At 34.7% G+C, this 12,539-nt stretch overlaps 1 non-coding gene across 1 annotated transcript; it reads left to right on the top strand.

The window, feature by feature from the left end:
- Positions 1–1,872: 1,872 nt before the first annotated feature.
- Positions 1,873–1,979, top strand: LOC122744930. The gene has a single exon (XR_006355261.1). It is a non-coding gene; the product is annotated as a U6 spliceosomal RNA (small nuclear RNA).
- The last annotated feature ends 10,560 nt before the right edge of the window (positions 1,980–12,539 follow it).

The raw sequence follows: 12,539 nt of genomic DNA, 5'->3' as shown, positions 1-12,539 counted from the left end.
GGATCATTGTACAATGAAAGAAGATCTGCAGGTACATTCTTCAGAGCTTTGAGAGCCAGCAAGAGATGGGGGAAATGGGAAGAGAGTGAACTAGAGGCCTTCAACCAGCAAGAACTCTACCATTCCACTGGATCTTCTTTTAGGAAGAGAACAGAGGACAGAAGCAAAACTAACTCCATCTACATGCAGAATCCACAGTAAATAACCAGGAGACTAAGAGAAAATATGAAGAAGCAGTGATAGCAGCAATAAGACTATCAGGGGAACAGGACCAAACAGAAAGGGCCAGAAGAGATTATTGTAACGATTGGAGAACGCCACCTGCTGGATACTTACTGTAGAGGAGTTCTGCCCATGAAGGGAAGGTCTTTGAGGGCAAGACCAGGAGTCAGGAAGTGACGCGGACTAGTGGGAGGAGGAAGGAAGAGACTGGCGCTCAGTCTGGGGCTCTTTCCTCTGGACTCTGGTGGAGAAGGGAGCTAAAAATGTGCTCTCCCTTTAATAGATAGAAATCTAGGCCTTTCTCTCTCTCTTTACCAAATTCTTATTCTCCTTAATAAATGCTTAAAAGTCTAACTCTTGCTAAAGCTTATAATTTATTGGCGACCACTCATTAGATATTTTAGACAGTTTAGCTAGAATTTTAGCCCTTAACATTATTCAGTGCATAAAATCCTAAATCAAGAATTAATTTTTAACATATGACTAAACAAAAGAAAACAGAATACCTTAAAACTCTGACAAACAAAAAACTGGGACATTATAATTTAAGAAATAAAAGAATGTTCCCAGAGTTACAGCAGAAGGAAGTTAAGGAAGGGACATAGATAAGGAGAGCAATTTGGTTCTACCATGTTGAATTTTTAAAAATTTTATATAAGTTTTATAAAGAAAATCTATACAAAAATGTTCACCATTTTCTACACAGTTCTTTTATATTTCATTAAAATATATTCAAAATTCTTAATGTATATTAATATAATTAATATATTCAAAACAATTTTTATTAGTAATGAGCTTAATGTTTATTAAGTTCAAAATAATAATGGTCATTTTTTTTTTAAATGAGAAAATCTTCATTGTTGTTCAGCTACTTCAGTCATGTCTGACTCTTTGTGATACCATTTGGGATTTTCTTGGCAAAGATACCAGAGTGGTTTGTCCTTTCCTTTGCCAGATCTTTTTATAGATGAGGAATTGAGATAAATGGGGTTAAGTGACTTACCCAGGATCACACAGCTAGTAAATGTATGATGCCAGATTTGAATTTGGGAAAATGAGTCTTCCTTACTTCAGGCTCAGAATTCTATTCACTGTCATTTAGGAAATCTAATCATAGTTTAAGATGCACCATAGATTTTTGGAAATCAGATTTCAAAGGTTCCATATGTAAGATATTAGAAAAGATCCTGGGGAAACATTGTAATTGTCTTCAAATATTTATAAGGCTCTCATGTGAAAGAGGGATTAGACTTAGACTGTTCCCAGACAAAAGAACTAGGAGCAATGGATTGAAGCTGCAGAGAATAAAATAATAGCTTGATATATAGAAAAAGCTAACAACCAACACTATATAAAAGTGGTGGTTGAATGGCCACTAAGCTAGTACATTGTAGAGATGATGCATGTTCAAATATGGATTGGGCAAAATGGCCAGGGTTTCTCCCAACACTGAAATCCTTTTAACTCAACTACTAAAATTCTTCAGAAAAAAAAAAAAAACTGCTTCATGGTGGAAAGCTCTCCATAATTACATTATGAAAACCCAAAAGTGAAACACTTTTGATAAAGAAGAAAAGTAGAAATTGTCTAGATACTTATGTGGAAGAATAGGAAACTCACCAATCAACATAATTAAAAGAAAAACTTTCAATGCTTGTTTCAGCAGCACATTTACTAAAATTGGAATGATACAGACAAGATTAGCATGGCCCCTGTTCAAGGATGACATGCAAATTTGTGAAGAGTAAAAAAACCCAAAAAACCAACCAAACAAAAAAAAACCATACATCCAGAAGATAAAAGCAAGGGCAAGGACTAAGGGATGAATACAAAAGTGAGCTACTACTACTCCATAAGAATAGTGTCCAGCTCAGGAAGAACTGTAGTTGACAAGGAAAACAAAAATAATTTTATTAGATATTTTGGGAAAAGAAGGGATAGGAATGGATGAGATGGTAGTAATGGATGACAGAGAGAAGGCCTCTGATTCCATATTTCCTTCTGTTGTTACTGTTTGTTTTTTTCCTGTTGATTTATTCATTTATGTTCAAAGTCTTTGAGTTTTCTTCTTCTTGAAATCTTTGCTAATTTCAATCACCCCTCCCCTCCTTTACTTTCCCTATCATTCACTTTTTGGGTTTTTTTGTTTGTTTTTCTGGGGCAATGAGAGTTAAGTGACTTGCCCAGGGTCACACAGCTAGTAAGTGTCAAGTGTCTGAGGCCAAATTTGAACTCAGATCCTCCTGAATCTAGGGCTGGTGCTTTATCCACTGCTCCATCTAGCTGCCCTGCTATCATTCACTTTTTGACTAACTCTCTTCTTATTGTGGTTTCTGTGAAGGCTGGATCTCAAAGCATCTCAGCCCTTCTCATAGGTGAAGCCAGTCTATATTTCTGCCCCAGCTAAGTTTTGGGTGGTCACAACTGTCCTCAGCTAGTTGCTATGTTCTTTCCTTCAAGCTTGATGGAGTGCTACACAGTCCTTGAACAAAATGTCCTATCCTGTATCAGTCCTTCTATTCCTCAGTTCTTTGCCCTGGCATCAACAGTTCAGATCTTTGCAGTGCTGGTGCTACAGGGTTGTCTGTCCTGGTTCCAGGCTCCGCTGATATTAAAGGGTTGTTAGCCTTAGCTTCATGCTCTCCTGGTGGTACAGTTTTGTTTTTCCTAGAATAGGAAGTTTAGAGCATTGACATATTGATGCTTATAGGGTTGTGCATCCCAGCAGCTTTTTAGTCCTGAGGAACAATGACTTCCTGGTTGTCTGTCATAGCCAGGTAAAATTTCCAAAGCCTGAAGCCAGAGACTCCACAGCACTGGAAAAAGGAATGGGGGAGCTGGGTGTGAATCTGGATTTTGTTGTAAGCCTCTGTTGTGTTCCTGGGTCTGCTAGTGAATCCTTGCTGCTGGTAGCATAGGAGGTGAGGGGAAAGTGCTAAGTGAGTTCAGAGTGAATACACATCAGAACCTAGAGTTTAAGATTTTTTATGAACCTTATTTTAGATTCTGAGTGTCCTATACCATGAAGACAGATAAATTTATTTTATCTTTGGTGCCTAATTTCTGTCTTAGAGAAGTTTGAGAGGTCATGGAGATCAGAGAAAATGTCTAGTCCTTCATCTTGTTACTCATGTGACCTGTAGCTCTTTTTCCTTTTGTTTCCTTTTCTAGGAGTAGGATCACTAATGTGGAAAATGCAGAAAAATATTAATAAAGGCTTTATACCCAAGATAAGTGAGATAGTAAGAAAATGTAGAGCTGCCTTTGATGATTTCAAGTCCTCAGACTCAGATGAATTACAGCCTCAAGCAATGGAAAAAAAAAAACCTGGTCTATGGGATTGTTGAATAACCGTAATTATATGTGTAAGATTGTAAAGAACAGGAGAGATGGTCAAGAATTGTTGAAAGGCAAATGTGGTCCTAATGTTAAACGGGGCCAGAAGAGAGAAGATAGCATGAAGTCTATAAATTTTAAGCCAACAAGTTTGATTTCTTAGTACATTTTGTGAATGACAAAGCTGGGGAGGAAAGCTAATACTTTGGATAATAGAACTAGGATCCAAAAAGTTCCTTCCAGTTCTGAATCTTAGGCTGACTCCAATAAGATGATATTTCATAGGAATAAGTGTAAAGTCATCCACTGGACTTCAAAATCTCCACAAGTACTAGAGAGAAGCATGACTGGCTCCTTGTCTACCACATATCTGATGGGGTTTAACTCAATCATAAGCTCAATGTAAACTCAAACATAAGCTCAGTATCACTATGGCTCCCATTATATTCTAAGCTAAAGTAATCAGAGACTACCTTGAGAGGGCCACAGTTGTCAGCAGTATCTAAGTTACAGTGTCACTGCACTTTGTCTTGGTCAGGTACAGTTAAGAATATTGCAGTCAGTGCTGCGTACCACATTTTAGGAAGGACATTAATAAGCTGGAGAGCATGCAGAGGAAGAAAATAGGATGGTGAAAGGTCTAGAGAGCATGTCAAATTCCTTAAGATATTGGAAATATTTAGCCTGAAAAAGACTAAGGAATAATGAGAAATTATCACTATCTTCAAGTATTTGAAGAGTTGTCAATATTAATTATATTAATTTTGCCTCAGGAGGAAACAAGCAAAATTTGCAAAGAGATAAATTGGGCATGATACAAGGGGGAAAAGAGCCTAACAATTTGGATACTTTCAAGGAAAGGCTGGATGACCATGTGTCTGTTAGACTGTCAAGGGAATACTTGGCTTGAACTAGAAAACCCCAGCACTGTCTCTTGTCTCTGAGAGTCTGTGGTTTTGTGACTGAATCTCTAATGATGGAATTCCAGGCAACAAAAAGGTGTTGGGAAAATATTTGGGAGAAAGAGATTTTAGTCAGTGTCCTTCAAATTATACTCAAGGGCATCTACTTGCTGCCTAGTGATAAAACCCGCCCTACATTCAAACACTAATGGGACTTAAGAGGTTCTTGATATCCAGTGTCTGAAAAGGCACAATCAATCCCTTTGACGGCTTATAGAGTTTACTGTAAAACATGGCACTTAGCATTTTTAAGGGGCTTTTTATAGATGTTTCCATGAATCTATGAAGCCACGACCTTTATTTAGTAGCAATAGACCACTACTCATTACAGAGATATATTCTTCCACTTCAGATTTCATTCCCACTATTTTGTTGCTTTCTTAAAAATTCAAAAACCAGGTATATTAATAGAGTTAGAAAGCAATTTAAGTCTAATAATGTTCTGACAATTGGCTATAATTCCTACATAGATGCCAGTGTATATAGTATGCATTTATTTCTATACAAATGTGCACATACATATGAATAAATAACACTAGATACGGCTAGTAACTAATGTCATATAATACCAGGTAGGCATTAGACTCTGATAATATAGTTTTTGTCCTCTTTGAGAAAGCGTGGCATACCAGAAAGACTACTAGATTTGTCGGCATTGGACTTGAATTCAAATTCCATCTCTGCCATTAATTACCTACATACATTTGTGTAAGTCATTTCAGCTCAGGTGAAAAATAATAATAATTTTTTAAAAAGGTTGGTCTAGATGAACTTGAAGGTTCCTTCTAGCTCCAAGTCTATGATCTTTTGATCCAACCCTTTCAGAAATTGGTATAACTAGGTAGATACTAGGGAACTGAAATACCAATCTTCATGGATTACAAGTTCTTACAATCTTCCTAGGAGGATGGGAATTTAAACAAAATGGCCAAAGCCATTTGGGGTTTGAAGTAGAATAGATGGAATGAAATAATTGAACCATAAACCCTTAAGTCAGAGAATTGTTGGAAGACACAGTATGAGTGTTAACCAACAAGATGGAGGACTAGACATTTTCTCTGATTTTCTTTACCCCTCAAAACTCTAAAATAGGAATTATGTATGGGACATTAAGTCATTTCAACTGCCTTCTTGATATGGGATAATAAGAACCCCAAAAAGGTAATGGTGGACAACAGAAAAGGCTAATCCTTAACACCTAATAAATATGACCATATAAGACAACCTATGAGGTTGCAATTTAATCTGCTTCTATGGCATACTCCTTCCCATAACCTCTTCTGCCAGTGCTAGGAAAATCAAAAGGCAGAAACTTATCCTGGCTAGAAGAGGAGGAGGGTGGCAGCACTCTGTACTTCAACAGAGCTCAGCCAGAGAGCTGAGGAACAGAGGGGACTGGAGCAAGATGTGTGTGTGTGTGTGTGTGTGTGTGTGTGTGTGTGTGTGTGTGTGTGTGTGTGTAGCTATATGGCATTTTACTAGGCCTGAGGGAAAAACCCTAGTGTTTAGCTGGAACTAATGTTGCTTCCCCAGAAGTCATTTGAGACAGACTGAGGCTGGGGAAATATAAATTACTCAGGGAGGGAGGAAGTTGATATTGAGATAGTTTTGAGGTGCAGACCCTGGGGAAACCACTAGTTGAGAGGAAGGGGTAAGAAAGTGAAAAATAAAGGAATATAAAGGAAAAAAGACAAAAGTTACTAAAGAAGATAGGAAGAAGTAAACAAAGGGAATATCATAATAAAAGAAAAGGAATATGGTCTCCAGGAAAGCTAAGGAAATTCAAGTGTCTGTGATTAAATATTGCAAGAGAAAGGAAAACAAATGAATATCTTATGAGGACAATGAACCTGTGGATTCCCAAGAAAGCATGAAACCACAGCAAAATTTTCCTGAATGGCTGTAAAGGGAAGTAAAATTTTTGGAAACAGAATTTTCATCCTGTATAGCATAAATAATTGGTAGAAAAGAAAAATTTGAATCCATGGTAACTACTCTCCTCAAAGAAACAAAAGAGAAAAAATATCTAATTAGGTATTCACATATACAGAAATTAAGGAAAATCTGGAAGAAGAGAGACAAAAACCAATAATATTTAAAAACTGATTTCCATACAACCAAAACTTATTGATCTAGAAGACAAGATACATAAAGACAATTTAAGGATTATAGTTCTCCCAGAAAACAAAAAAACACAACAAACTCTAAAACTTGAACACTACAATGCAAGAAATAACATAAAAAAACTACCCAGAATTTCTGAACATTGAAAACAAAATGCCAAATTGAGGAATCCACAGGTTACCTCCAGAAAAAAAAACACAAATATATATATATATATATGTGTGTGTGTGTGTGTGTGTGTGTGTGTGTGTATGTATGTATGTATGTATATATATATATATATATATATATATATATATATATATATATCCTTATGCTACAAAGTCCAAGACATATAATAGTTAAATTTAACAATTCTTTTTTTTTTTTTTTTTAGTGAGGCAATTGGGGTTAAGTGACTTGCCCAGGGTCACACAGCTAGTAAGTGTTAAGTGTCTGAGGCCGGATTTGAACTCAGGTACTCCTGACTCCAGGGTTGGTGCTTTATCCACTGCGCCATCTAGCTGCCCCAAATTTAACAATTCTAATAACAAACAGCAAATTGTTCAAACAACCAAAAACTGACCTTTAACAATAACAGGAAGGAAATTTGAATAATACAAGTCTCTTCCTCCTAAGAGGCAATGTAATAAGTTCTGAAAAGCAAAGGAACTCAACTGAAGTTGCTATATCCTATAAACCTGAGCCTAACCATTAATGAAAAAAAAGATACTTTTTTTTTCTGCAGGGCAATGAGTGTTAAGTGATTTGCCCAAGATCAAACAGCTAGTAAGTGTCAAGTGCCTGAGGCCCGATTTGAACTCAGGTCCTCCTGAATCCAGGGCCGGTGCTTTATCCACTGAGCCACCTAGCTGCCCCAAAAAGATAATTTTAAAAGGCATTTGAAACATTCCTAGAAAGAAAACAAGACCTGAAGAAACTATTCCAGGCAACAGAAATATAAGAAAGATAATCAAAAACAGCAATCAAGGACAAGATCAACACATAGAAACCAATAACACATTTCTTTCTGATAGTACACAATGATACAAATGTCAAAACAAAAGTCAAAGAGAAGTGATTTTGGAGAAACAGGCCAGAAACATCATGAACAAAACCTCACAATGCTACATTTATAGGTGAATCAATGATCTATTTTTTTTTCTAAATAGGGACTAAACTATAAAGTGAGAGAAAAATTTTAAAAAATGAGAAGAAGATAGAAAGGAAGACTGATCAATTCTAAGGTTAATAAAGGAGAATTGGCAAGGAGACCAATAGAGGGATCAAAACAATAGGAATAAAGGCAAAAATATTGTTCCAAAGGTCAGAGGGAATACAAAACATAAAACTGCAGATTCGAAAGAAATTGACCATACTGTGAATGAAAAAAGGCATGAATTTTAAACATGGTATTAGACAAAGCAAAAATAAATATTCACAACATTAAATAATGGATGAACAAAGAAACTTCATTATTCTGAAAGGAATGATAAAAAAATAAAAAGTAATTTATATGTTTCCAAATGTCATGTGAATTCATAAGAAAAAATTAACTAAACTACTAGAAGACAGACAGCAATACTATAATGAAAGGAGACGTAAATGTCCCTTTCTCTTTTGGATAAGTCTAACATAAATACAAACAAAAGGAAATATCTGAAATTTAACATATTGCTGGAGAAACTAGAGGTAAAGGATATGGTATTTTAAAATTGTAACTAAAGAGTATTTCTATTTCTCAATGGCACATGTAACTTTTACTAAAATTGACTATATTAATATATAAACAAATGTAAAATGTCAGAAATAGTAAACATCCTTTATAAACCATAATGAAATAAAAATAATAATAAGTTCAAAGACCATAAACAAAAGACACAGACCCAAGTGAAGGCTTAATGAAATTCTAAATAATGAATGAGTCAAAGAATAAATCATAGAAAGAATTAATGTTGTGAAATAAGGTGATACTGATAAAACATGTCAAAATTTCTGCAGTAAAGCAAAAGTATTCTTCAGGGAATAAAAAATTAACATCCCTAAAAATATAGATAAAAAGCAGAAACACTAATTGAATATGTATCTTTTAAAATTAGAAAGCCAATAAATAAACCAACCTAAAATAAGCACAAAAGAGTAGACGTTTAAAAATTAGAAAAAAATAGCTTTATTGGAAACCCAAATAAATAAATGAAGCTTTAGGAATTGTAAATAAAACTAAAAACTGGTTCTTTGAAAAGGAAAATCAAATTTGAGAAACCTTTGGCAAATCTGGTTAAAAAAGAAGGCAGAAAATAAGATCAACAAGGTAACAAATGAACAGGGTAAACCACAACAAACCCAGAGGAAATAAAAAGAATTTATCAAAGACTATTATGCATAATTGTAGTCTAACAAAACTGATAACACAAAAGAGAAAGAGGAATATATATATATTTTTTTTTAGTGAGGCAATTGGGGTTAAGTGACTTGCCCAAGGTCACACAGCTAGTAAGTGTTAAGTGTCTGAGGCCGGATTTGAAACTCAGGTACTCCTGACTCCAGGGCCGGTGCTCTATCCACTGCGCCACCTAGCTGCCCCGGAATATAATTTTTTAAATCTTAATACTATTTTTTTCAGTCACATGTAAAGATAGTTTTCAACATTTTTATAAGATTATGAGTTCCAATTTTTTTCCTCCCTCCCTCTTCCCCAAGACAGAAAGCAATCTGATATAGGTTATATATTTACAATCATATTAAACATATTTCTGCATTAATCATGTTGTGAAAGAAGAATCAGAACAAAAGGAAAAAGACTCAAAAACAAAAACAAAAAAAGAGTACAAATAGGATGGTTTAATCTCCAATCAGATTCCACAGTTCTTTTCTCTGGCTATGGAGACCATTTTCCAACATGAGTCCTTTCAAATTGTCTTGGATCATTGTATTACTGAGAAAAGCTAAGTCTATCACAGTTGATGATCACACAAGTTTGCTGTTGCTGTTTACAATCTCCTCCTGCTTCTACTCACTTCATTCAGCATCAATCCACTTAATTCTTTCCAGGTTTTTCTGAAATCTGCCTGCTCATTATTTCTTATAGCACAATAGTGTTCCATTATATTCATATACCACAACTTGTTCAGCCATTCCCCAACTGATGGGCATCCCCTAGATTTCCAATTCCTTGCCACCACAAAGAAACCCATTATAAATATTTTTGTACATATGGTTCCTTTTCCCTATTTTATGATCTCTTTGGGATATAGACCTAGTAGTGATATTAATGGGCCAAACAGTATGCAAGAATGGTATGCCCTTTGGGCATAGCTCCAAATCGTTCTCCAGAATGGCTGGATCAATTCACAACTCTACCAGCAATGCCTTAGTGTTCCAAATTTTCTACAGCTTCTCCAGCATTTATTATTTTCCTTTTTTATCACATATGAGTGATATTTTCCCTAACCCATTAGATATAAGTGATTTAACTGTGATGGTAATCAGTATAATAGACTACAAATGGTGATTTGTTTAATTTTAAGTATTTTCCAGTCTCTTGAATTAATAATAATATAGTACAGAGCATAGATTTTATGTAACTTGTTCTTATTCTTTAGTTGCTTCTTTGTAAACTTGTCTCTTGACCATTGTCCCTCTCTATTGTGGTTACATGTTCAATCAAGATAATAAAAATAGTATCTTCTAATCTGAAGGAAACAATCAGCATTAGAAAACTGTAAACATAAGCCATTTGATGACAAATTTGACCAAATCACTGAACTGGCTGCCTGCCAGGCAAGAAATTGAACATTCCCCTGTTACCCACAAACCATGTTCATGACTTGATCATGGTGACTATGTTTCAATTTCTCATTTTTGTACCCTTTCCATTATGTTATGGGGATGCAATGGGGGGAGCCAAACACTGCCTAACCACAGGCTAAGGGTCTTGCAGGTCATACCCCTATCTGAGACTGACTTTATTGTGAGATAGGCCCTCTCTCAATAAACTTATTTTCTACTGCTTGGAGACTTTGCTGTTTCATTTCTTCATCAGACTTAGAAATTTCTGCAACATACATTAGCCAATTTGATAGGTGTGAAGTGGTACCTCAGAGTTGTTTTAATTTGCCTTTCTCTAATCAATAAAGATATAGAGCATTTTTTCATATGGCAAAAGATAGCTTTGATTTCTTCATCTGAAAACTACCTGTTCATATCTTTTGACCATTATTCAATTAGGGAATGACTTGTATTCTTGTAAAGTTGATTTAGCTCCCTATATATTTTAGAAATAAGGCCTTTATCAGAACCACTGGCTGTAAAAATTGTTTCCCAGCTTTCTGTTTTCCTTCTAATCTTTGCTGAATTGCTTCTGTTTGCATGAAATCTTTTACTTTATCATAATAAAAATGATCCATTTTGTATTTCATTATATTCTCTATCTCTTGTTTGATTGTAAATTCTTCTCCTCTCCATAGATCTGAGAGGTAAACTATTCCTTCCTTTCTAAGGTACCTATGGTATCACCCTTTATGTTTAAATCATGTACCCATTTTGACCTTATTTTGTTTTACAGTGTAAGATGTTAGTCTATGCCTAGTTTCTGAATACTATCTTCCAAGTTCCACAGCAGTTTGTCAAATAGTGAGTTCTTATCTCAGAAGCTGGAGTCTTTGGGTTTAGCTAACAGTAAATTACTATAGTCATTTGCTACTGTGTCTCCTGTGCCTAACTTATTCCATTGATCCATCTCTGTATTTCTTACTTAGGAGCAAATAGTTTTCATGACTGCCACCTTATCGTATAACTTCAGGTTTGGTACACCTAGCTCAACTTCCTGTGACTTTTTTTCATTAGTTACCTTGATATTCTTGACCTTTTGTTCTGCCAGATGAATTATGTTATTGTTTTTTCTAGCTCTCTAAAATAATTGTAGGTAGTTTGATTGGAATGGCACTGAATAAGAAAATTAATTTAGATAAGATTGTCATTTTTATTATATTAGCTCGGCCTATCCATGAGCAATTCATATTTTCCCAATTATTTATATCTGATTTTATTTGTGGGAAAAGTGTTTTGTAATTGTGTTCATAGAGTTCCTGGGTTTGTCTTGGCAGGTAGACTTCCAAGTATTTTATTATCTACAGTTATTTTAAATGGAATTTCTCTTTCTATGTCTTGCTGCTGAGCTTTGTTGTTCAAGTATAGAAATGCTGATGATTTATGTGAATTTATTTTATATCCTGCAACTTTGCTAATGTTGTTAATTGTTTCAAGTAGTTTTTGAGTTGATTCTCTATGATTCTCTAAGTATACCATCATATCATCTGCAAAGAGTGATACTTTTGTTTCCTCCTTGCCTATTCTAATTCCTTCAATCCATTTTATTCCCTTATCACTAAAGCTAACATTTCTAGTATAATATTAAATAATATTGGTGATAATGGACATCCCTGTTTCACCCCTGATTTTGTTGGGAATGCCTCTAACTTATCCCAATTACATATAATGTTTGCTGATGGTTTTGGGTAGATACTAAAGGAATATTTTCAAAAATATAAAATAACCTAATGGAAGACCAAAGAGATCTCAGAAAAATAAAGGCAACTACCTGTAAAGAAATTATCAAAGGGAGAAAACCCTTACCTTGATAGATTTATAGGAGAATTTTATTAAAATTTTAGAGAACAATTGGTACCAATTCTACACAAATTATTTTTGAAAATCAATGAAACAACACCTTACCATATTATATTTATGAAACAAATATAGCCCTATATCTAAATTGGGAAAGGATAAAGCACAGGAGAACTATGGACAAATAGAATTAATTTATATAAATTGAAAACATTTAAGTAAAATATTTTCAAAAAGACTACAGTGATTCACCCAAGAAATCATTTGTGTACAAGTCAGATTTATTTCATG

The sequence above is a fragment of the Dromiciops gliroides genome, chromosome 2 (assembly GCF_019393635.1).
Source record: "Dromiciops gliroides isolate mDroGli1 chromosome 2, mDroGli1.pri, whole genome shotgun sequence".
Classification (NCBI taxonomy): domain Eukaryota; kingdom Metazoa; phylum Chordata; class Mammalia; order Microbiotheria; family Microbiotheriidae; genus Dromiciops; species Dromiciops gliroides.
This window is presented reverse-complemented; position numbering and strand designations above follow the sequence as displayed.